The sequence below is a fragment of the Lissotriton helveticus genome, chromosome 10, assembly GCF_964261635.1.
Source record: "Lissotriton helveticus chromosome 10, aLisHel1.1, whole genome shotgun sequence".
Lineage (NCBI taxonomy): Eukaryota > Metazoa > Chordata > Amphibia > Caudata > Salamandridae > Lissotriton > Lissotriton helveticus.
In genome coordinates, this window is record NC_136071.1 from 122,942,489 (window position 1) to 122,970,376 (window position 27,888).

Below are 27,888 nucleotides of genomic sequence, written 5' to 3' on the forward strand. Positions count from 1 at the left end.
TGAGGGTTGCGGGGTACAGTGGAAGGTGTCCTCCAGGGCAAGATGCCGAAAGGTTTGATTTTATCTGGAAGCAGCAGATGTAGGATTGGAATGCGACAGCCTTGTTGCCACCGCCAATTCGGTATCAGCTACATCATCCTCTTACTCCTCTCCGTGCGACCACTGGTGTCGACACTGCCATTCATGATTCACGACTAGCTGCTGGATGTGAGACCTACTGGTCCGCAGGGTAGTCCTGGTCCCTCATCCACGTGTCGCCGGCTGGCGTTGAACAGTGTTTGTGGCACGACGTGCCGACGGATGGCGTTGAAGAGGATTTGTTGCACAACGTGCCGCCGGATGGCGTTGAACAGGGTTTGTGGCACCACGTGTCGCAAGTAGCCCATACGGAACTATGCCTCACTGATCGGGGGGTCTGGTGCTGTGGCTGCTGGCCCGGATTTGGGGTCCCTGGCATTTAGGAGCCAGGACACAGTTTCACAAATGGGGCCTGCTGGGCCGCAGAGGACGCCGGTGGAATATGAAAATGAGGAAGGAGTAACGTAGGCCAACATTGGAGGGCCAGCGATGGTCTGAGAGGCTGGCAGGGTCGCAGGCATCGGGCTTGGAGTTTACACAGGCATGTGGTGGGCCCTCCTTGACACACGCCGGTGTCGGATAGTGATCAGTGTGGTCTGGCTGTGCAGGGTCGGGCCTGACGGGTTTGTGGTCCAGCGGGCTGGGGTACGGCAGGTACAAAGGATCGCAGGCAACTCTGCTAATGAGGACGGGGTCAGCCTCATGGTGGGGTGGGAGGCACCGCCCTGGCAGAGAGGTTGGGCTTTCCGGAAGAGGACCACGCCCAGGGCTACGTGCTTTTAATTCACACCCATACGCTGGTCTGGGGTATGCCGGGCCATCCCACGCTGCTCAGGCTTACGGGGGGCATAACAGGCAACATTTACGGGAGGACCCCCCACTGGCTGGGGGGACATGGCTGCTTCCACTGTCCACTACACTCCATACACCAGAGGTGTATGTCGCCATGAATGTGGGTGTGTTCTGCATACTGCTGTCTGTCCAGTACATCCCCGCCACTCTTGGTATTATGCACTTTACCAATCATGGGTCTACTGCATCCTTCACACATGCCTGGTTGCCACCTCTCCCCACACTTGGCTATTGTGTGGCTGAGGTGCCATGCCATTGATTGGTCATGTTCACAGCTTGCCCAGGTTACCGTTGTAAGTTGTTCTATCGTGTCTAGTGGGTGGGCATGTTGTTGTGCATGTTGGTTGTGAATTTGTCATGTGTGCATTGCCAGAGTTGTGGATTGCATGGTTGTGGAGTTGAGATGAGTGGGGTGTTAAGTGGGAACTTGCCAAGGGGCGGGCATTTCCCTTGATGACATCCTGGGAACGCTGGTTGCTGATGGACTGTCGGAGGATGTAGGGATCATGCACACTGGCTATGTATTTGGAGGAGACATTGGTGAAGGTCCCACTATGTTCGGATGTTGCCTGCACATTGATGTATGACGTGTGCTTCCTGTTGCGCTGATTGTGTGCTGTGTCACCAGGGGGCACAGGTGGGACATGTGTGCGGTGAATTGCCCACAACATGTACGTGCTTCCGGCTATGGAGTATGGTACTTACTTGGTCTCCAGCGGTTCCTGCGCATTGTGTTGGAAGTATGGGGACTGGGGTGCAAGGGAGATGGTGATGTCCAGGACAGGTGTGGGGAACTTGGATGTGGCTGGCTGTGAGACTCTGCCGAATCTGGTGGGTGTTGTTTGGGGGGTGCCAGGGGCCAAAAGGTGCAGCACAGCCAGCAGCTTGGTGTGGGGTGGGATGTTGGTTGTCCGCTGTGTTGGTGCCGTAGGCCTGTTTAGCGATGTCCCTTTCAGCCTGGAGTGGACAGTGACATTGTCAGATTTTGGGCCTGTGAGGTAGGTGCGTTTCCTGGGGGGCCGCTGTCTTTGTCTGCGCTGCCTCTGTGGTGGTCAAGGGAGGGGGGGTGCCGTGTGGGTGTTGTGGCCCTCTTGGGTGTCCGGGCTGCAAGTTGAGTGGCTCCGTGGCATCTGTTGCCCTTCCGATAATGCCCTGGGCTGTGCTCCCTTTTGTGGTGCAGGCTGCCATCCAACTTTACACCAGGTCAGATCAGGTGTTAATTTCCTGCTGCTAACGCGCCTTATTGTGTGTTTTGTGTTCTTATTGCAAATCTGGCTGGTCGTTGTGAATGTTGAGGTGTTGTGTTGTCGACGCTTTTTTCACGGGAACCTCTACTCTGCATCTCATTAGCGATAGTTGCGGGAGTCCTCTGTGGTGATGATTTTTGCTGCTGCTATCGCGGGAAAAATGGTGCTGTGGGCTGTTAGCACCAGCTTGTGAATGGTAGGGTAAATTTATCACGACTTTGGCTGCGACAAAGTGCCGCTAAATTAGCGATAGCTCCTTGTGAATATACCCCATAGTGTCTTGACAACACAACACAACCACCACAATGCTTTCCCACAGATAAATATATCAGCCGATTCCACACAGTCATAATTATAATAATAATAATTTGATTCACTAACAGCTTTTACCCTTATGTCCTGTGAAAGCTGCCTATGGTAAGTGGGTACTTTGCCACCTTGCACTGGATTACTAATTTCTTTTACGGAGCAATGAGGCACCAGGTACTCAAACCCGCATTGGTTGGTCACTCCATCTTCACCAGCGGCCACAGTTACCAGGCAAAAAACTATGTAAACATACCCCTCACTCTCCTAGGAGAGGGTGAATACCTCTACATCTACATACCTGGGAAGCTACGGTCACCTCAAAGACATTTCCACTAATAAGCCAGCAGACCAGTCACATGGGTCGTAGTACAGCATGTAGGGAAAGATTTATAGAGCCCTGCAGCTCTGCTAACAAATGTTCTCTAGACTTCTCAGTAACAAACAATGGGAGATTTTTGGACTGAGTAAAGTAGATTTAAAATAGTGCACGAGTAATAGTACTTTACATGCTTTCAAATGCTATTCACAAGTATGGGGCGAGGAATAACACTAATGCTAGACAAGAAAAAAGATAAAAGAAATCAAATGTACATGTAAAAAATATTAAATGCTTTTATATACTTATTTTAATTTAGTTTTGAATTAATGAACAACATTGCTGTAGTCAATATTATAAAACTTATATTGTAATAATTTTGTAATAATATTTCAATTACAAGCAGCGCAGCAGTGACTGCAAGAGTGTGAGCGGGTAAGTGAACATAGATTCAAAATTTTATTAAGTACAACATACGTCAACATCATTTCCTGTCTTTGCCACTTGGCATTGTGGGGAATGTACTGCAGAGGTGTATTTGTTAAAAACATTCCTTAACCAAAAGTGCAAGTGTAAAGCAATATGCACAGGAGTAAAGGCAAGATTGTTTTTGAAACTAAAAGAAGGTCAGCACTTTATCCTCCACACTCATAGTTATAATTCTATATGAGCTATCAACTAAGTCAACCTGATAACTTTCGTCTGGCCTGCTAGAGGTCCACTAATCAACTCTGACCAGTTATTAGTTAATACAATTTAATGAATGTAATCATGTTGTCCTCTTATTGGTTTAATGATTTTCACAACCTGAAATTGTTTCATAATTCATGGGCCGAGATATCCTTTTTTCTTTTTTGCAAAAAAGTTATTACCTTTTGATTGAAACAGTTTTGGAGTTTACTCGTAAATTCATCTTTAAGATGACACCTTAAACTCACCAGTGAGTCTATATATTGATGATCAATCACCCATATTACCAAAGGTACAACATGTCATCTATGTAAACAATTTATAGTTTTCTAATTACTGGTGACAAGTTAGTTGTGTGTATAGCTCTTACAATATAACCCACTTCATTGCCATCTCCTATACCAGTATGTGTGCTTTAAGTGAAAACATATCTGTCTATTTGATCTCATGGCATTCTAAGAGAAGCAAAACCAGTCAGTTTACAAATGAGTAAACAATTCTTCATTCTAGTTCAGCCCATGAAATGTGAGAGTAAGTAAATCTAGGATGTGCCATGGCTCTCTTTGTCTCAACTTTCGTTCTCGGTCACCACTCGTTCATGATGCTTAACTGTTTCGATTGCATAAAGCCTGAGTTTTTTTCAATCCCCTACATGGTTCGACTACATGTGTTTGGCCACTGCATTGCTGTGGCCTTTGTTTGTCATTGCCATAACATGTTCCAGAATTCCTTTCCTGAGCTCACAAATGGTGCCTCCCACATATTTCAAACCACGTGGGCATTCAATTATATAGACCACATACTGGCTCTTACATGTTATGTCCTGGTTTATTTTCTATTTTTTGTTGTTTGCCAGTGTAATTTGTTTTCGATGTTTAGCAGTTTGGCATACTTTAAAGTTGTTGCATTTAAAAACACCTATTTGTCTCAACCAATTCGTTGATTTGTTCTTTTTCAGTCTGGAAGTGAATATGCACTAATTTATCCTTCAATTGTTTAGCCTTTCTGAAGGTTGTGTTAGGGTGGTTGCCCATTAGGTTGGCGACAGTGTGATCCAGTTGTAATATGTTCCAGGTTTTTCTTAAGATCTTTCTAATTTCCTTAGCTTCTAAAGAATATGTAGTTATAAGGCGAATTACGTCAATTTTCTCAGATTAGTTTGCCTCTTTTTTTCTTTAACATATACACCCTGTATTTATTTTTAGTTCTTTATAGACAAGTTGTAATTGTGTCTTGTTTGTAGCCTCTACTTAAAAAATCTTTGAGATGTCTCATTGAAGTGTTTTGACCATTCATCATCCTATGAACAAATTCTGCGAATCCGTAAACATTCAACATATGGAATATTATTAATCAAAGTTGCTGATGAAAGCTTCCCACATGTAGGGTTGCATTAGTTGTGGTCTGTTTCTGTAAAGAGTTGTGAGGATTTTGTTCCTGTAAATATATATCTCTGTATCCAGAAAAATTACTCTTGATCGACTGATTGTATATGTAAATTTAAGGTTCACACTAGTTGAGTTAGAAATTTTGAAATATTCAGCAAAGCCTTCTTCTGTTCCATCCCAGATGCTGAATAAATCATCTATATATTGCAACCACATGATGGTCTTATTTACATATTGATCATTTTTAGATTGCCAAGCTAATTGTTGCTCCCACCAATCCATAGTGATGCAAGCCTAGCTTTGGCTAAAGGAAACACCCATAGCTGTACCCTTCACATGTTTATACAGCTCATTTCCAAATAGGAATATATTTTGGGTCAGACAAAGTTTAATCATTTCTAGTATCGTCTCGTTATGATGGGCAGAATGGATATTTCTTTTCTTTAGGAAGTATTCACAGGCCTTTGTTCCAATATCATTTTCAATATTTCTGTATAAAGAGATCACATCCATTGTAATTAATCTAAAAGAGTCCTGCCAAGGAATTTCTTGTAGATGTCTCAATAGGTCACTCGTATGAATTCAGGTCTTGAACATATGGCATGAGAAAGAAATTGATGTAATTTGCAATGGGTTCCAGAGGAGCACTTTTATCCAAGATTATTGGTCTACCAGGTGGTTTTGTTGGGTGCTTATGATTTGTTGGCAAAAAGTAGATTGTTGCTGTTATTGGGTGGTTGGTTGTTAAGTATTTTCGTTCGCCCTCATCGAGTAAATTGTTCTCCGTCCAGTTTTTCAATTTATTGTCTAATTCCAACTTGTATTTTGGCGTTGGATTGTCTCTTTGTTTTTCATAGTAGTCACTGTTTTTTTAGTTGAGAATAAGCATCTTTAATGTAGTCCTCTATATCCATAATTATTATACTTCCTACTTTATCGGCTATTTTGATCTCTATTGACTCATAATGTTGCAGATCATGGAGGAAATGCCCTTCTTTAGATGTTAAGTTGTTGACGTACTTTTTTTTTTGATTTTATAGAGATCTTGTGTTATTGCCTCATGGAAGACATCAATTTTGTTTCTGGTAATAGTTGCCGATAAAAGTATGATTTTATTTCTTGCCACTGATTCTTGCCCCAATCTGTGGACATAGTTGTCTAACTGAGAAGTTTCCAGTGCTTCCCTTTCATTCGCGAAGTCTATCAGTGCAAATGGATTACTTGAATCTTCCACTGCCAGGTTAATTAATGGTTTCTCTATTTCTCTTTGATGTTTTTTCATTTTGCTGTTTTCTGCAAACGTTTTAGCAAATTTTATTTTTCTGATATATTTCAAAATATCAATTCGAGTTTTTGTTAAGTCCATATGATCGTTCACTGACAGATCATCGATGTAAAAAATATCGATGTTAAAAATATCAACTCCTATACTTAAACAGGTAAGTACAAAAATATCTATGTAAAAAATAAAATGAATAAAATATTGACTTTTATATTAATATAAAATAAAATAATGTATATTAAATATTAAATATAATATTAACAAAATGAATGTAATATATATTTTAATAAAATATAACAAAGAGATACATATTTACTTTAAAACAATCAATAAACTATTATTTTTAATTGATGTTAAAAGCTTAAAATAATATAAAACATTCAAATATATATTAATGATTTAAAATATAAAAAAACTAAAATCTATAATAAATTAAAACATTAAAGTATTAGAAATATATTTAAACTTAAATATCACAATACAATCAGTGCAACAGTAGGGAAAGTGGTGGATAGCAAAGGTGTAAAAATAACTATTCCCACTCAGTGAGTGCAAAAGTAGGGTAAGTGTTGGATAGAGGAAGAATTACATTTACAGTTCCAACTTCAGTGAGTGCAACAGTGGGGAAAGTGTTGGATAGCAGAGGGGCAAAAATTACTATTCCCACTCCAGTGAGTGCAACAGTAGGAAAAGTGCTGGATAGTGGAGGGGTAAAAATTAATATTCCAGCTCCAATGAGCGCCACAGTAGGGAAAGAGTTGGATAGCAGAGGGGTAAAATGTACTATTCACACTTCAGTGAGAGCAACAGTAGGGAAAGTGTTGGAGAGTGGATGGGTAAAAATTACTATTCTCAATCCACTGAATGCAACAGTAGGATAAGTGTTGGATACCAGAGGGGTAAACAATTGTATTCCCACTCCGGTGAGTGCAACAGTAGGGAAAGTATTGGATATCAGAGGGTTACAAATTACTATCCCCACTCCTGAGAGTGAAACAGTAGAGAAAGTGCTGCATAGTGGAGAGGTAAAAATTACTATTCCATCACCAGTGAGTGCAAAAGTAGTGAAAGTGCTGGTAAAAATTACTATTTCCCACTCCAGTGAGTGCAACAGTAGAGAAAGTGTTGGTTAGTGGAGGGGTAAAAATTACTATTCCCACTTTAATTAATCCAACAGTAGGGAAAGTGTTGGATAGTGGAGAGGTAAAAATGTATATTCCAACTCCAGTGAGTGCGACAGTAGGGAAAATGCTGGATAGCGGAGGGGCAAAAATCACTATTCCCACTCCAGTGAGTGCAACAGTAGTGAAAAATACTAGATAGAGGAGGGGTAAAAATGATCATTTCCACTCCAGTGAATGCAACACGCGGGAATGTGCTGGATATCGGAGAAGTAAAAATTACTATTCCCACTCCAGTGTGTGCAACATTAGGGAAAATGTTGGATAGCAGAGAAACAAAAAGTACTATTTACACTCAAACAATTGAAAAAAAAGTAAGAAAAAAAAAAAAGAAAAAATAAACAATATTTATACAATAACAAAAATAAAATTGAACATATAAAAAGAACATATATTATAATATTAATTACATATAACAAAACCCTACAAATATTATATAAAATAAAATAATAAATACATTTATAGGAAAGAATTATTTTAAACTAGAAAATATTCACGAACAAAAAAAAGGTAAACATAATTGTATTTATTTTATTTCCTACCCGATAACACCACACCAATAACAAAACACTTAAAAAAATTGTTACATTTATTTCCATAATTAACATAATTAATAATCAATCATAAAATATTATTAATAAAAATAACGAATAAACATTAATTGACTACACATTCTTTAACACTATAATATCCACAACACACACCTAATTTAAACTATAAAATAATAAAACATAATTAAAACTTATTTTTAAATCAAAACTATTACTATTAACAACTAATACCTATCCATTCCCCTTTAAAAGTAAAAACAACACAGACAAAAAATAAACAATTAGACAAACTAAAGGGGTCATTAGGATTGTCTGCCCGCCATCCTATCGAGAAATGGGACCGCCTGCCATAAGGGTGGGGGTCCCGTGGGGACCATTAGGATGTGCCCGCCACAGTGGCGGGTGCATCCTTCATTCCTGTCATTATGGTGGGCGGTGCACTCAGCACCGCCCACAATACCAGGAAGGCATATTGTGCACTTCCATGCACAACATGGCAGGCACCGCGCGGTGCCTGCCATGTTGGGCATGGAACTGCATGTGCACCCCCAGAGTCCCAGGGGGCCCGGAACGGGCCCCCGCAAGCATTTACCCCATGCCTTAAAAGGCATGTTTCCGCCCCCTTGATAATATGGCTGGCGGTGTCTGACAGACACCGCCACCATATTAAACTCTTTTCCGCCCGGACAACTTGTTGACCAGGCGAAAAAGCGGAGGACAGTCTTTCCATCCGCCGCGGTCCCCCCTGCCATAGTAATATGACGGGGGCAAATGGGTGGCAGGCGGGGACTGATCCCAGGCGGATCGCCACCGCCATGCAGGCAGTAGCGATCCGCCTGAGATCCTAATGGGCCCCTAAATATCATATATTTAACATTATTTAACAACTATGGGGGTCATTAGGATGGCGGGCGGGCTTATTCCGCCCGCCATCCTATCGGTCTTTGGGACCGCCCGCCATAAGGGCCGGGGTCCCGTGGGAGGCATTAGGATGTGCCCGCTACTGTGGCGGGCGCATCCTGCATGTTTAGCACTGTGGTGGGCGGGGCTCTCAGCCCCGCCCGCCACAATGCTAAACATTAACGAATGCATTTGCATTAACAAGCTTTGTTAATGCAAATGCAGGGGGGTACCACAGGTACCCCCCCTGTGCACCCCCACCTCTCTTTCACTCCGGGGGCCCGCAGGGGGCCACTGAAGTAAAGACCGCATGCCTTTCCGGAAAGGCATCTATCTTGGGCCATCCTAATATGGCTAGCGGTGTCAAATAGACACCGCCACCATGTTAGACCTTTTAAGTCTCGGTCGCAAGGCGACCGGGGCAGAAAAGCGGCGGACAGTCTTTCCGTCCGCCGCGGTCACCCCAGCCATACTAATATGGCGGGGGGCATTTAGCTGAGGATGGCGGGCGAACTGCCCCCGCCAGGCCGGCGGTGGATACCACCATCCTGGCGGGGGCAAACTGCCCGCCATCCTAATGACCCCCTATATCTTAATTAATGAAACACAAATTTCTTCCCACCCTTTACTCCTATAAACACCACAACACACACCTAAAATTAATTACACATTTACCATAATTAATTACCAAATAATTAATTAACATCCAATTATTAATTCATCAATTAAAAATGAATTACTTTCCACCCTTTACACCTATAAACACCCCAACACACACCTAAAATTAATCCCACAATTACCATAATATACTACCAATTCATTAAAATTAATTAACAACCAATTATTAATTCATAAGTTAAAAATAAATTACTTCCCACCCTTTACACCTATAAACACCACAACACACACCTACAATTAATTACACAATTACCATAACTCATTACCAAATAAATAATTAAATTTAATTATCAGCCGGTTGTTAATCAATGAATAATGAATTACTTTACACATTTTACACGATAACATCTCAATTAAACAAATATTGTTACATAAAAAATAATCAATGAATTTAATATAATTAAATTACTTCCCACCCCACGACTACACAATGGCTCAAGGATCTAGTGTACTGCCAAGAGATCCTGGCCCGATACGCTGAGGAACTGCCCACCATATCAAGACCCAAGGATATTTGGGACCCGCCGATACAGTATCTTCTCTCACAGGGTACTGCCACAGGTCCTTAATTTGTTGATTAAACTGACTTTGCTGCTGCAATATTGTCCACCCATTATGATGTATGTACGATACCCCTGATTGTTTTAAATGTATGTCTTGCTGTACTGCTTATAGCCACATGTTTCTTTGGTTGGTTAGCACTGGAAAAAAAGGAAGAAGATAGACATGATTGTACTACTTTGTATTACCATATTTGCACTGTGCATACTGTCAATAACAACAATTAAAAAAAAAAAAACTCCCCACCCTATTCCCCTATAAACCCACAACCCTCTATGGAACTAAAAACACAAAACTCAAATAAAAAAAATTCATAACTACTAAAAATAATCAATAAACTATATATTATATTATAATTACTTCCGACCCTATTCCCCTATAAACCCACAACCCGCTACGCAACTAAAAACGCTAAATTCAAATGATTTTTTTTTAATAACTACTACAATACACATATATTAAAAATACAAACAATTCTTATACAGAAAAACATACATCACAGACCTATAAAATATATACTAAAATACATAACATTAATATAAAAACAATATTTTTAACAACTATATTTTTGCAAACGATATTAAACTCTTCGACATTTTTTAAATCAATATTACTTACCGTAAGTTGATATTCTTGACCACGATATTCTTGCTGTCGATATTTCTGAACCATGATATTAATGACTCGATATTTGTGTAACTCGATATTTTCTACTCAATATTCTGTCTCTGCACCCCATATGACTAATTGGGCAGAAATTCAGTTGTCGTTTTAATAAGGAAATCTTGGAGTCTGTCAACCAGATTGTGTTTTGTACTATCTGTCTTCTGTTGCTTCATGCTCCTCGTTGTTGCACCCAGTTTCTCCTTTTCTGTTGTTTCTCTTTCCTCTTCTCATCTGTTTCCTTTTCCACGGCCTAGTCCTCTTCCCCTTTCTCTGAAGGTTTGAGTTGGGGCTCCCATGTTTTTCTCCCACAGTCACTGTTGGAGAGCTAACTCATTGCACCTAAAAAAAGTTTGTTTTACTCTCTCTCCCAGCGTTTCGGATTCTCCTTTGCTCAGATCAGTGGAGGTTAGTGATGATAAGCTTCCTGATATGTTGGGTTTAGTGTCCAATTTATCAGTTCTCCAGAATTCCACCACCTGAGAAGCGCCAATATATCCAGCAAAATTGAGCCATCATAAGGCCAATTACCGCCTGCCAGAATAGGACGGTGGGCGGTATGCCTGGCGGGCGGAAAGCCCATCTGCCAAGGGTCCGACAGAGGCAATCATCACGATTGCCTGTTGGACCACGCTGCATCCACAGAAGGGTGGTGGTGCCTAGCGGACACCGTCTGCCAGATCAGGATGCTGCCAACCATTCCTTGGCGGTACAACCACCATGGAAAGACTGGCTGGGATGTACTTTGAGGGCCCATTGTGGGCCCCCCTTGTGCAGGGGCAGTTGGTGTGTGTACTTGGGGGGGACCTATGGTGCCCACTACATTTCCCTGTCCTATGTGGCAGTCACGTAGTACAGGGAAATGTAAACAATGCTTTCTTAACATTGCTGCGTATGCTATAGCCAGCAGCACCCACCGCAATGTTAAACATGACGTTTGCGGCAGCAATGGTGGCAGTTGCATCCTAATTTCATTTGCAGGACCCTGCCTTATAGGTGGTAGGTCCCCATCCCCAGGATGATGGCAGACAGACTTCAGTCAGTGCGCCATCGTAATAACCCCCAAAGTTCCACAATAGGGGATAACAGACACAAGGCATCCATCTTTGTTTTAAGCTGTATATTGCGATAATTTACAATGTCCTTCAATTGATGTTGATATTATTCCAGATGACCTATGCACTTTTCAAGATTGGTAATAGTTTGTGGAGTATCACACATCTGTTTTTTTATCTTAACAACTTCACCTCTGTACCTAAGATATATCTTCTGGGTGTCATCTCTAATTTCATCAGCATGAGTACTGATTTATGTGAAAACTGCTGTTTTTCAGCCAAAAAATAAATACTACTACTAGAAAGTCCATTGTTCTAATTTTTAGATGTTTATATCATTGTTTCTTAGTCATTGAGGAGCAATCACCATCTATTATATCTCCGTTTTCAGAAAACTGGTCCTTTCCCAAGCTTTCTGAAATCTCAAATTCTTAGTGATGCCCTACCATATTTGCCATTCTTCTTCAGAGGTCAAGGTATCAAGGTATTCTGGCTAAAGTCACTTTTCTCATTTTAAATTAATGGGCTTTCTGGTTTCAGCCAAAGGTTATGGTGAGTGCTATAGCAGCAAATCCCGAAAGTGAGTCGCTACGGTAAACAGCCATAATATCGATTCCAAAATATAGAATGGACATAATATCGAAGTAAAAATATAGAATGGACAAAATATCGAATGGACACAATATAGTGGTTAAAAATATCGAATTTAAGGTAAGTAATATCGATTTTCAAAATATAGAAGTCAAAATATCGAAATATACAATATAGGCATTAAATATATCGATTTTTTAATAATATCAATTTTTTTAAAGTGTTTTGTATGTTAGTATATGTGTGAAAAGTGTATATTAATTTTTGTAATGTTTGTTTAATGTATTTTAAGTAATGAATTTTATGTTATTTAATTTTTGCGTAATTTAATTCTGTAGCGGGTTGTGGGTTTATAGGGGAATAGGGTGGGAAGTAATTTAATTATATTAAATTAAATATTAATTTTTAGCTATTATTATTGATTTTTAATTAACTTTTGCTTTCTAGTTCTGTAGCGGGTTGTGGGTTTATAGGGGAATAGGGTAGGAAGTAATTTAATTGTAATTAATTAAATATTTTTATTTATTTATTGGTATTGATTTTAAATTTATTGTTGATTAATTTTTATTAATTGGTAATTATTTTGTATTAATTGATTAATTGTTAATTATGTTAATTATCTAAATTTATTTTCTGTAGCAGGTTGTGGGTTTATAGGGGAATTGGATGGGAAGTCATTTAATTATAATTAAGTAAATAATTGTTTTCATTTATTGGTATTGATTTTAAATTTATTGTTGATTAATTTTTAATTTGTAATTAATTTCTATTAATTGGCAATTAATTTTTATTAATTGGTAATTATTTTGTATTAATTCAATATTTGATAATTATGATAATTGTATTAATGTATTTTCTGTAGTGGGATGTGGGTTTATAGGGGAATAGGGTGGGAAGTAATGTAACTGTAATTAATGACATATTAAAAATACTTTTTGTGTATTGATAATTAATTTACTGTTAATTTTTAATTGGTATTAATTGTTATTATTAATTAGTTTTTGTTATTGAAAATTAATTAGTTGTTAAATAATTACGAATAGGTTATTAATTTTTAATAACTAATATATAGTTGTATTTCTAATTAATTATTACATAATATTAAATTGTTATTAATTTCAATTAAAGTTTTATTGGTATTGATGTTTAATTTATTTTTAATAATATATTAAATCATTACTTTCCCTACTGTTGCACTCTCTGGAGTGGGAATAGTATTTTTTACCCCTACACTATCCAACGCTTTCCCTACTGTTGCACTCTCTGGAGTGGGAATAGTAATTTTTACCCCTACGCTATTCAAAGCTTTCCCTACTGTTGCACTATCTGGAGTGGGAATAGTAATTTTCACACTCCCGCTATCCATCGCTTTCCCTACTGTTGCACTCTCTGGAGTGGGAATAGTATTTTTTACCCCTACGCTATCCAACGCTTTCCCTACTGTTGCACTCTCTGGAGTGGGAATAGTAATTTTTACCCTTATGCTATCCAACGCTTTCCCTACTGTTGCACTCACTGGAGTGGGAATAGTATTTTTTACCCCTACGCTATCCAACACTTTCCCTACTGTTGCACTCTCTGGAGTGGGAATAGTAATTTTTACCCCTGCGCTATCCAACGCTTTCCCTACTGTTGCACTCTCTGGAGTGGGAATAGTATTTTTTACCCCTACGCTATCCAGCGCTTTCCCTACTGTTGCACTCACTGGAGTGGGAATAGTATTTTTTACCCTACCGCTATCCAACGCTTTCCCTACTGTTGCACTCACTGGAGTGGAAATAGTATTTTTTACCCCTACGCTATCCAACGCTTTCTCTACTGTTGCACTCACTGGAGTGGTAATATTAAATGTTACCCTCCTGCTATCCTACGGTAAAATATTGTACATTTTTTATTAATAACTTTAATTAACTATATCTTAATTGTAAGGTTATTTGAATATTTTTAAGTATGTTTTAGTTAATTCTATTTACTATTTAATTAATTTTAAATTACTTTTAAGACATTTAAAAAAAATCGATATTTTGACTGACTATATTTTTTACAGACTATATTTTGGATTCGATATTTTTGTGCTTACCTGTTTGGAGATAGGAATTCGATATTTTGGCAGTCTTTATTTTGGTGACTATATTTTGGTAAGTCTATATTTTGCCATTCTATATTATGTCAGTGATCCAGTTGCTACAGCTCAAAACATATTTAAATAGAGTGCAGGGTGGTATGTAGCTTTTGCATCTCATTTTGTAGTGGAAGCATATATAGTACTGAGGTGCGCTGTTGGTCACTTTGGTCATGATTGAGCCCCATCACATTAATTGGGATTCTCTGCCTAACTGACACATCAGAGCCTGGTTCAGTGTTGGTGGGTACCAGAGATCCACTGCCCTGTCAGTTCACAAGTGCGACAGAGAATCATGAGAGAGCATTCTTTCACTCTGGAAAGAATGTGAGTGGCATGGTACCCTTTTCCTCTTCTTTCCCTTTATGAACATTCACAGGCCTGTTGCACTCTCTCCTCACCTGTGCCATAGTTAAAGCAGTCCTCCCTGCTACAAGTTATCAAATTGTGCTCACAACCTTGCTGCTGACTCCTCAGCCAGCACAGGCTTGTTGTTGTCTGGTGACTGAATTCTGGCCACTGCATTAGTGTCAATTGTTCCTGATACCACAGTGTTGGTAGCAGATTCCAGAAAAGTTGGCGGGACATGTCTAGATACATGCCGCATGATTCCAATAAGATTTAAAAATCACCTTTGAACAGTTTGTGGTGCATGCATCTAAACCCTCTACTATCAATTTCTTTCTTTCCTCCTGTGCTGCTGAAACATAGTTTCTAAGGGGACCCCTTCTAACATCTTACTCCTTCAGCAAAATCTGAATGTACTCTATCATCCTTTCAAGCTCCCATAGTGCCTACATTCCGCAACTGAACCTGGACACTCAACCCATAATCACTTTTACACTTCTTTCGCGAGCCCAGCTTGTTTAGTCACCAGTCGTCTCAGCTGTACACCCAAAATCAATGGTCCAGGAGCTAAAAAAAAGTGACCTGTATAGGAAAAGATGTGAGGGTTGCTCTTTGTGTACCTAATGTTATTTCAGAGTCTGTCTGGGTAAATCAGTGCACCTATTGTAGTCAGGGCAGTCAGAATGTCGGCTTCCCATTGTCTATTTCACCTTAAGTCCCTCTTGTATTTATCACTTCCAGATGACATAGCCAGTAGTTGCCCAGCTAAATTCATTGTTGTGCAGCTGAACTTTTAACAATGGATTGGAATCTGATCCATCAATCTAGGCAGATTGAACACATTTTTCTTTTCCAAGAAGTCACGTGGGTTGCATTTCTCTCTGAGAGGTTCTGCTCAACACACCTAAGTTGGCATTCATTGCTTTTCAACTTAAGCATGTTGTATTGTTCTGTAAATTTAGAACTCTGCAAATTAGAGGAATTTCTAATGCACTCGCCCTTACTCCAGATCAGACTCTTAGAAGGAATGAACAGACATTCCCATGAAGTATGCGAGCTGTCTGCTTTGTTAATGTGGTAACTCGGAGAAATTCCTGTATTTGGGAGAACCTTCTTCCACCACAAATGTCTACAAACATCTGACTTAATAAATCTTTCAGCTCCTATTCTCATGTTGAATAACGTAGGAGTTGATTGTGGAGGACTCCATCCAAATTGGAACTTCTTTCTTCATGGATTTTTACCGTCCATGTGACCAGGTCATGACATAAGAAGGGAGACTGTACTCTGGCTCTTGCTGGTGAAATATGTGTTTACTTTAAAGATCCCCTCATTCCACTTGCAGCAATACATTCTCTTTTGGTACTTGGCCCCCATTCCTCCTCGTTTTGATAAATTTGCTAGGATCTAGAAAATTGAATATGTCAGTTTTGGTGTGTTTCTTGAATGAATGTAGTCTCAGGTTTGCTTGATGCTTTAAATATGATTAGTGGGACGCAGGAATGGTGCTCTTTCTCCTCTCTTAAATGACCCCATGCACCAATAGCTCTGAGGCTGTAATTGCAGCAATCATTAAAGCCATGTTTTACGAGTCGGTCTTGAATCCTAATTTTCTTCATCTGAGGAGGAAGGGTTCTTTGTGTTCACTTTTCCTGGCTCAAGCCAGCTCCAACAGAACATCTGTCCATCCCCTACATTCCATGCCACTATGAAAATACCTAATAATAGCTTTATTATGGCTGGATGCTACATTAATATATTTCCCCGGCTGCATTTATCCTGTGGACGTTATGATGAGCAAAGTATGCACACGTTAACCAGAGTACAAGTGCATCTTTTGTGAAGCTAGTTTCCACATAGCTAAACAAAACCCACTGTAAGAAATACTCATTAATGTTTGGTTATCACCAATTGTTTTCTAACAAATGTGAATGTGAGCAGTTGCACTGAATCCATCTGCTTGTATATCTGAATATAAATTGGCTGGTGCAAGCTCACCTTTCAATTGCAATGATGTTTTACACCGGTACTGCTAACATGAATGAACCACAGGCAGGAAGCTTGTACACCTCCTGTTAAGGGCAAGGGAATATATTCCTGGAGTCAGAGAATTAACCTGCAGATTCTGAGTTCTGAATAGAAGGAAGTAGAATGTCTGGTGCGCTGAAAATCTACTAATTCAGCCTACATTACCTGTTGTGTCCCTGGCTGCTGTGAGTGACTCTGCCTGCAAAACATTGACAAATACAGAGACCACTACCACTGCCCAACCTGACTCGACTATTATGATTTTTAAGAGTGGAACACTCCCTTACCCTGCCATTCTCTCCTGTGAGAGAATAAGTGCCATCATTACATGAGAGTGACAGGTGAACAAGAAAAGAGATCATTAAAAGAACAGCAGGTATTGATCATTACTGAGAAGTGGCCTGAACAAGGTAGTCTCCCGCCTCCATCTCCGAGTACCCCTTGTTTTGCTATGACATATTGTGCAGGCTACCCACATCTGACTTCCCCCAATGATTAAAAGGATGCGGTCCCAGCGTCTATAACCGTGATGTACTTTAAGCCTGTATCATGCTTGTGTGTGGGTCCCAAAACTATTTACCCTTACCACCTCAAGTGGTGATGGCCTCTCTGTGCTTGCTCCATGCCCTTATATGTTTCCAGAAATGTTGATCCTGAAAGCTACAGACACAGTGCCCTCTGTGTCTACGCACCCACCTCCGTAGCAGTGCTGTGCCATCCATATCTCCATACCAACCACCCAACATGTTCTGCTCCTAAATCACCACACTTCGATGGTGCACACTCACATAAATCACACATTCAGTATACTACTGCACCCTGCACACCTGCTGAGAGATAATAACACATTGGCAAGTGTGAAAGAACTGAGTAATACTGTATGTTCTTTGAGTTATACATGCTCTGCCCTGAATGTGTACACTAGAAGAGTATGTGGGCTACTTGGCAGTAGCAACAGTGACACTGCAAGACCACATATGTAAATAGAGAAAATAGTGCTAACACCCTTATGGCACTGTTGGACTTGGCCCTTTTTGAAGGGTCATCCCTGAACTTTTTGCCTCCCTCCTATATTTTTTCTGACCTGTTGTTGGCTATTTTATGACTCTGGACACTTTACCACTGCTGGTCAGTGCTAAAGTGCATATGCTCTCCCTATTGTAAATTAATGTATTAATTGGTGATTCCATGATTGACTATTTCATTTACTTGTCAGACCCTAGTACAGTGCACTGAGTGTGCCCAGAGCGTGAAAATCCCAATGTTGCTAGTCGGCTTGCAGCACTGGTTGTGCCACCCACAGAAGCGACCTTTTAAAACGTGTCTACGGTCTGCCATTGCAGAGCCTGCGTGCCGTCTGGTACTGTCATGCTGACTGGGCAAGTGCAGCCACTTGCCAGTCCCTAAACCTTCCCTTTTCTTCATATCAGACACCCCTATGGTAGGCCCAAGGGCAGGGTGCATTGTAAGTATAAGGTAGGACAAGCCCTGATGTGTGTGGCATGTCCTAATAGTGAATTACAGCCATTTTCGTTTTTCCCTATTGCAAGGCTACCTGTTCTCCATAGGCCAGAATGGGCTGTTAGAATTATTACATTTTATAATCCTAACCGACTCAGAGAACATGATAGAAATTCGAGTTTAGTATGCCTGGACTCGGAGTAAAAAATACATCTTTTAGTGAAGTTTATTTTAATATTCTGTGTTTGCAAATACCACTTTTAGAAAGTAGGTATTTGCTTGCCTAACCATTTAAGCCTGCCTCTCCGAGGTTGTGTATTCCTTCGTCTGGTTTTGTGAGTGACAGGACTGGGGGATTCCAAGAGACAGGCTGGGGCAGCCGGGTAGTGAATAGGGAGATCTGCAACCAGATGGGAGGGAGGAGTTGCATCTGGGACCTGAATAGGACTGTGCCCGCCCCCCCCACAGTGCTGGCTCCACCACCTGTGGTGCGTCTGATGTCTCTGCCCTGCACACTGAAAGAAGAAATGGAAGACTGTCAACAAAGTGCTCCTGGGCTGTACTTGCCTTCCACAATGCTTGCTCCACCTCCTGTGGGGCGTCTGATGTACCTGCCCTGTGCTGTGAAAGGGAAGGAGAAGTCTGGTAAACAGAGTGCTGCAGAACTGGCTCGAACGGGGCACAGGCCCCTCTCCCCTCAGGGAACAAAGGATTTTGGGGTATAAGTATTGGGACCGGGATCCCATGAAATTAGATCACTCCTGGAACTGACAAGAAGAAACCTCTGCTGAGGAGAAGGAACCTGAAGAAACTGACTCTAGAGGTGGAGCTAGAAAGCAAGAAATTGGCTCTAGAAGAAAAGAGAATGCAAATGGAGCATGACTTGATAATGAGGAAGCTTGATATGGAGCTTGAGAAGTTTGAGGCCATGAGTGTTTCAGCCCAGCAACAAGAAATGTGGGTATCTCAAGAAGTGAGCTTTGCTGAGTTGGAGGTGGAATCCAGCTCAGATGGTGGCAGCCATATTCAGTTATCTAGTGCTGAGGGAGTAGTACACACACCCAGAGATGTGGCATCTGACTTGGAGGGGGTTGACATACACCAGGAGGTTCAAGGACATGAGGTAGCTCCAGTAGTGTGCAGTGTCCCTGAGGGGAATAGGGTAACTGGCATAGGGGTTCATGGTCCTAGTTGTGGGAGGGACACTCTACTGACTCTAGATGAGAGGTGCAGGAAGAGGGGTTCCCCCAAAGTTGAAGTCCTGGTATGTGAGTGTGAATACCACCCAGAAGAGTGTGGGTTACTGTCTTGCCAGTCTCAGGAGAGTGGTGTGGAGCACGTATGTGAGGCACTGGATGGTGAGGTGAAGGATAGTTTGGTTAACCCTTGTAGGGGGCTGTGTGACACAATTGTGGGAGAGCATATTGTAAGTCCCTGTTTTCCAGAGCTACGCCAACACCTGTTGGAGAGTGAGGTCTCTGACCCCAGGGAGCTCACATTGGAGGCAGACCTTTTGGTGTATTCCAGAGGGTCCGGAGAGGCATTTGGGGGTGATTCTAAGAGGAGTGGCGCAGGTATCTTCCAACCCAGAGTGGTGGAAGTGGTTCAGAGTAGCCCAGCTAGGTCCCAGTGTAATGGGAGAGGTGTAGGGGCTCAGTGGAGAAGGAGTGAGTGTGGGGCTGTGTGTCACCAGGTACCCGAGACCCAATCTCAAGGCCTGGATGGTTCTTCAAGGGAACACCAGGTAGGGAGCCTAGACTGTCCTAATGGGCTGCCCGTTGAGGGGATCCCCTAGTGTCTGGTAAACTGGGAGTGTCTGTAAGCAGGCCTCCATCAGTTCTGGTGTTTGGCTGTGCCGCTCCTAAGTGGAGGGTGCAGAAGTCCAGACTGAGGGGTGAGAGGGGGAAAGAGTCTCCAGTGGAAGAACCAGTGGGTCAGGGGCCATCCAAAAGGGCTGTGTCACCAGCAAATGACCATGGTGACACCACTTCTGTCCTGGGGGATCTCCGCGCACTGTCAGATGGACAAAGGTTGGGAGATCTGGCAGACTATCACACAACATATGAGTTATGTGTTATCCTCAGGGGGGACATGTGTGCTCCCAAGGAAGTCCTGGTGCGCCGGGCAAGTGTTCAACTGCAGGGTTTGGTCCCGGAGTTGGGAAGACAGGGTACAGGGGTTACCTGACCTGGAGGGAGGGACATCTGTAATCAGTGTCACTACCAGTCTGTTTTCTTGGTGTACCACTCCAAGTGGGAGGAGGCAGCCATCCGGAAGGGGGTGCAGAGGGAGGCAGTCCTCGCCTCTGACCCCGGGGGCAGCCCGGTGGTGAATAGGAATATCTGCAACCAGATGGGAGGGAGGAGTTGCACCTGGGACCTGAATAGGACTGTGCCCGCCCCCCACAGTGTTGACTCCACCCCATGGGGTGTGTCTGATGTCTCTGCCCTGCACACTGAAAGAAGAGAAGGAAGGCTGTCAACAAAGTGCTCCTGGACTGTACTTGCCTTCCACAATGCTGGCTCCACCTCCTTCGGGGCGTCTGATGTGCCTACCCTGTGCTGTGAAAGAGAAGGTGAAGTCTGGTAAACAGAGTGCTTCAGAACTGGCTTGAACTGGGCACAGGCCCCTCTCCCCTCAGAGAACAAAGGATTTTGGGGTATAAGTATTGGGACCCTGATCCCATGAAATTAGATCACTCCTGGAACTGACAAGAAGAAACCTCTGCTAAGGAGAAGGAACCTGAAGAAACTGAGGAGGGACTATTCCCAAGCTGAAGTGCTGCTTGGGGATTGGCCTGCCGTGGTTGCCTGGCTGCCTAGAGAGGAGAAAGGACTTTGTGGATTTTACCTTTGCTTTTCAACTTGTGCTAAAAAGATCTGCAAGGGCTTGGAAGAGAGCTTGCCCCCTAACCGAAGTCCCAGGACCAGTGGACTTCACCATCCTTTGTGAATTGCTACTGTTCCAGTGGTTACAGAGGCAGGGAGCAGTCACCGACTCTCATGACCGGCCCAGTGTCCTGTTGGCACCGCACTGAGCAACGTCCGCCTCGAACAACGCAAGCTCTGCGCTCGCCGGCTCGGTCTCGACGTTGTCAACGAGCCGTAGCCTGCACTGCGACTGGAAGGACACGGTAACGTGCAACACCTCGCTACAGCGTACCGAACTGGTCTGACCGACGCGGTCACTGCTGCTGACTTCGAATCCTGTGACCGCACCGGAGTTGGGCACCGCCTCGCACACTTCGCGCCGCACTGCCCGACTCGCATCGCTGTCCGGACTGACTGACGCCAGCTCCCGAACTCCGGCTCGAACGCTGCACCGTAAAGCTGAATGCACCGCAACGAGCAACGTACGCCCCGAACAACGCAAGCTCTGAGCTAACCGATGCGTCAACGAGCCGTAGCCTGCACTGCGACGGAAGGTACACCATGACCTGCACCACTTTCTTTTCCTGCACCGCGACAATCACCGCGACCGGCTCGCACATACGTGCCGGCCGCCCCAAGGAAAAGGTACTGTGTTTAAGTCTGTCGACATTTGAGTTGGCTCGGACTGTCGCGGTCTGCTGGATTTGTTAGACTCTGTGATCTTTCAACACGCTGTAGCCGCACAATGCTACCGACTCCAACAGAACGTTGATTTACACCGTTTTAACCGGAACTCTTGAAATTTGATAGTACTGTGGATTCTTTTTGTCGTTTATTGGTCTTGTGGTAACTCTATATAAAGTATAACTTATTTTTGATACAAAACCTTGTGTGGTGTCCATTTGTAGTGTTGTCACTGGGTTACTGTATGTGGTCGCGAATGCTTAACTTACATCGCCTCTGAACTAGCCTTGACTGCTCGCGCCACGCCACCTAGAGGGTGAGCAGGGGTTATTTTAAGAGGGTAATTCCCTTGCCCTGACTAGAGGAGAGGGTCCCTGCTTGGCACAAGTACCTACCTGTGCCAACCAGAGACCCCCAATTCTAACAGGCACATTGTGTAACACTGTTATATCAGTAATGATAGTTATCCTTTTACTATGCCCTTGAACTTTAATAATAATAGTAGTATATCTTTTTTCTAAAATGAAATAGTACGGACTGAACAATACAATTATTGCATGCTATCTATGTGTGACTGTATCCGACATTGTTCCCCCGCCACTGCAGCATACAAGAGTAGACCATGACTGTTTAAACTCAATGCCACTGAAACGTCAAAGCCAAAAACAGAAGTAGTTTGCAAGTTAGGAATCTTGTGGTAGCACCTATCTGCTTTTGTTTCAGTTTCAGCATCACTGCTTGTCGCAATGATTTCCAGTTTGCCCTTGAGTGCCATAGGACAGCACACACTTGCAGCCTTGTAACTGCCATTAGGAGTGCACCACCTCTGAAATTTCAGAGAGCCTCTGTCTTGTAACAATACAGAGTGAGAATTATCAATGAACTTTCCAAGATGGGGGCAAGGGAAGGGATCCTATAGAATGTTGATGAGTGTGGTGTTCAAAACGCCCACTCAACATTAATATCCCTTGTGAGAAAGAGATAGTTACACAAAGAAATCTATCTAATGGACCCTAGCCTGGATGCCGCCAAATTTCAGGAGAACTTAACTGTCATCTCAGCCTGGATGGAGGCTAACTGCCTCCAGCTCAATTCCACTAAATCTGAGAATTAGTGGACTACCACCTTTGGGGCAGCAACTGGCGGCCTCCTAAGCTTGGCGCCCCCCACCCCCCTGCTGAAAACCATCGTAAAAATCTAGGCATCTGAGTGGACAGCTCCCTTTCCTTCATGGACCACGCCAAGTCTGTTGCAGGGACATGCTTTGGCTTGCTGTATGACCTCAAACCCATTCTCGTTTTTTTTTGCCCTCACACCCGTCAGCTGATTGTTCAAGCTACTGTTCTGGCCAGACTGGACTATTGTAATGGTCTGCTGCTTGGCGCCTATACATTTGTGATTAAAAGGCTTCAGCGCACTATGAACGCTGCAGCCCGTACGCTGTTTACCCAACCTAGGCACTGCTCGGTCTCCGACTTTCTGCGCTGCCTTCACTGGCTGCCCATAGAGCAAAGAATCGATTGTAAAGTGCTTTGCTTTGTGCACACAATTCTGGCTGGCTCTGGCCCAGCAATTCTGAGTGACCTCTGCCTTCACTACATCCCGACGCATGTCCTACACTCGGCCGACCTCCATCTGGCACGTGTTCCTCGGTTCCAGAGAACAAGAGCAGGAGGGCATTCATTCAAGGTGCTTGCGCCAACCCCCTGGAATACTCTACCTCTGTCCATCAGAAGCATCCCAAACCTTCTACTCTTTAGAAGGGCGGTGAAGACCTGGGGGCATATTACCAACAACTAGCGATAATTATCGCTATGTTGGCTTAGCGGCAATATTTTTATCGCTGAGCTGCGGCGATTTTTATCGCTTAGGAACCTTGCTATTATCAAGTTTTATATCCTAAGCGATAAAAATCGGCCGAAATGCTTGAATATCGCTGAAAAGTTAGCGATATTCATGCATTATCGAGCTAATGCTCTTAGCCATGTTATCCACCTACCATTGGATGACATGGCTAAGAACTGCTCAGGGCAGGTGTTAGCTTTTGGAGATATTCGCGCTTAGCGCGAATATCTCCAAAAGTTGGTAATAGGAGATAGCGATGTTAGCGACTGTTTCCAGTCGCTAACATCTTGGCACGCCCACTTTGCATGTCATTAGTGATACATTTCTCTGACATGCAAAGTGGGGCCCAAGATGGTCGCTATCTCCTACTAGATGTCGCTAACTGGTGTTAGCGACAGCTAGGTAATAGGGAGATACATTTATCTCCGCTTTCTTGGCTTTTAAAGCCAAAAAAGCAGAGATAAACCCCCTTGATAATATGCCCCCTGGCTTTTCCAGTGATCAGCAGTTTCCTCTCCCTCTCTCTTTCCTGACGTTTAGCGCTGGGAAGTTTCTTTGCCTGGACAGTCATGCTTGTTACAAATTTGATAACATAACATAATACTCAAGCACAAATTTGATGGGCCCTAGAGCAATTGTTTAGCAAACCTGCCCAAATGTTTAAAGCCTAGGGTCTCATTTAGAGGTTGGTGAACAGAGTACTTCTCCCCACGCATAGGAGGGTGCGCTGTGTGCCAAACTGGCAGTCTGACTGATCCATTTAGAGTCAGGCGGACAAAACTGTTTTGCCGGCGGTGCCCCAGCTGGGTCGATTGGCAAAAACCTTACATCGACGGGACAACAGATTTGGGGTAATCAGTGTAAGTACATATTATGATATGTTAGGAAGTTTTGTAAAGTGCTTGCTTGCCCAAAGGGTGTCATGGCGCAAGCTGAGTAGGGAAACAGAATAAGAAGTGAAACAATTATAAAGTACAGAAGAGCCAAGTCTTTCAGGCCGTTCTGAATGATAGAAGATTAGTAAGAGATTTCATATAGAGAGGGAGCTCATTCCATGCTTTAGACCATCCAAGCACACAATTTCTGCCTCTCCATTTCACATAGTCGAATCTGGGTACAGTAAGACGTTGGTCAGATGAAGAGCGAAGAGACCTGCCCGGTGCATACTAGGTAAAACCCTTCTTCAGGAAATCAGGCCATCTGCCCAATTTTGAACAAAGGGTCTGAAGGCCTTTTTTTCTGTTCAGGACCAACAGTTTAAAGCCAAAGCCGTCCTGAAAAGAATAAAAGAAAAAATTACCCCCACGCTCAGGATGACATCTACCAGGGTATCAAGGTTATAGCAGCCAGATTCATGAAGCAAAAATCGGTTCGCAAAAGGCCAGATTCTGCGAATCTTGCCCTTTACGAGCGCTTTTTTTGCATTTGGGATTCATCATCCCAAATGCAAAAATCGCTAATTTTGAAATCGCTAAATTGCGAGGAATTGCATTTAAGGAATCTCTACTTGAGATTCCTTAAATGCAATTCATGAACCATTTTAGATTTGCGAATTCGCAATTCTGGGCCACTATTTACCGCGAAGTTTGACTTCGTTGTAAATAGCGAAAACTTAGAAAAATGCACTTTAGTGCATTTTTCTAAGTTGTATGTTACTGATAAACAAATAGGAGAGTAAGGGTATGACAATGACAACCCCACAAAAACGATTTTTAAACTGGTCCAAGACCTACAAAATCGCGGTAATCCTGCCTCGTGTATCACATCCACTCAGCAATGTGAAGAACTCGCCACTTTCTTTATTGAGAAAGTGAGGAAGATCTACAACACTTTCCCACAAAACCCTGCTGACTGCATTAGTTCTTCCAACTCGTCCGCTAAGGTCTCCAGACTCACTAGTCTGCCTGCCATCTCTCATGAGGAGCTGACTAAACTTTGTAGAAAGGTGAAATCCGGTGCTCCCTCAGACCCCATGAGACCGGCCCACTTTCTAGAAGCCGCGGTGTTGCCTAACTAGGTCCTAGGCGGGGAGTCGTCAGCGTGAATATACGCGACGTGAAGCTTTCCCTCCACCGCGTTTGCCTTTGAGGAGAGACTGTCGTCCTCTGAAAGTACAGACCCCAGCAAATTGCTGCATGGGTCACAATCGGCTTTAAGCCGTAAGTAGTTTGGATCAATTTATCCTTATATTTTTATCCTTTTTCACATATTATTCCTCACGGTTGGGTGCACCTTAGTGCGTGCATACCACCGGAGGATTACACTTCTTTGGTCCTGACGAAAGCTGAGCAACTTGAGCTCACCTATAGCAGAAACATGTCGACCATTTCTTTCACTCTGTGGACTAGGTGCCTTTAATTATTGAGACCCATCCTATGTTTCCACTCTAAATTGTTTTTAACCAGTGCAGGTTGGACTTTGAATAAAATAGTTTACCGTCACAACTACGCACTTTTTAATTAATTGCACTCACTTAGCACAATTTGGTTTTTCTGTTTGCACCCTCAACACTCACAACAACCAGCTCCGCTGCAAAACAGGCGTCGTAGCACACTGGAAAGACGCTAGGTCTTTCCAGTGGGAACCCAGTGATGAAGCATGTCACCACTAGGTGGTGAGTGAGGGTTCTTACTTAACCTACTTTTGGTTTTCCTTCTCATCCTGTTTGTTTTTACCACGTCAAGAGTCTAAGTTGTATGTTACACACACACACATGTCCTTTGGACATATGTGTGCGCAACACCAGTGTTAATCACCATTTCAGGGGTGCTACAGGGTGTCCTTTGGACACCCTGGCACCCTTGAAATCGCATCCTTATTAGCAATTAGCAAATCGCAAATAAGGCTGTAATGCCAGAAACCGGTCCCCGGAAGCTTGTTTCCTTTCCAGTGAAGAATTGGCTTGGTAGTTTGGTCTGCCCTGTTCCCATGATGCACTGGGCCAGGGACAGACTAATTTGCATATAGCCAGGTTCTGAACTGGGATGGTGCAGTGAGCTAAAAAACGGTGATGGATCAAGCCCTGATCTGTTGACTGGGTAGGAGTGTTCTGATTAACTCAGATACTCTGTCCATCACCACCCTCTTTTGAAATATTTTGGCCACCACAAGTGTGGAAGGGTATGCTCAGACATGAGTCCCTTGCTCACTGCACCATCAGGATTCAAGCAAGCCGGGCCGAAGACGGCTGTAATGCCAGAAACCGGTCCCCGGAAGCTTGTTTCCTTTCCAGTGAAGAATTGGCTTGGTAGTTTGGTCTGCCCTGTTCCCATGATGCACTGGGCCAGGGACAGACTAATTTGCATATAGCCAGGTTCTGAACTGGGATGGTGCAGTGAGCTAAAAAACGGTGATGGATCAAGCCCTGATCTGTTGACTGGGTAGGAGTGTTCTGATTAACTCAGATACTCTGTCCATCACCACCCCCTTTTGAAATATTTTGGCCACCACAAGTGTGGAAGGGTATGCTCAGACATGAGTCCCTTGCTCACTGCACCATCAGGATTCAAGCAAGACGGGCCGAAGGCGGCTGTAATGCCAGAAACCGGTCCCCGGAAGCTTGTTTCCTTTCCAGTGAAGAATTGGCTTGGTAGTTTGGTCTGCCCTGTTCCCATGATGCACTGGGCCAGGGACAGACTAATTTGCATTTAGCCAGGTTCTGAACTGGGATGGTGCAGTGAGCTAAAAAACGGTGATGGATCAAGCCCTGATCTGTTGACTGGGTAGGAGTGTTCTGATTAACTCAGATACTTTGTCCATCACCACCCCCTTTTGAAATATTTTGGCCACCACAAGTGTGGAAGGGTATGCTCAGACATGAGTCCCTTGCTCACTGCACCATCAGGATTCAAGCAAGCCGGGCCGAAGACGGCTGTAATGCCAGAAACCGGTCCCCGGAAGCTTGTTTCCTTTCCAGTGAAGAATTGGCTTGGTAGTTAGGTCTGCCCTGTTCCCATGATGCACTGGGCCAGGGACAGACTAATTTGCATATAGCCAGGTTCTGAACTGGGATGGTGCAGTGAGCTAAAAAACGGTGATGGATCAAGCCCTGATCTGTTGACTGGGTAGGAGTGTTCTGATTAACTCAGATACTTTGTCCATCACGACCCCCTTTTGAAATATTTTGGCCACCACAAGTGTGGAAGGGTATGCTCAGACATGAGTCCCTTGCTCACTGCACCAGCAGGA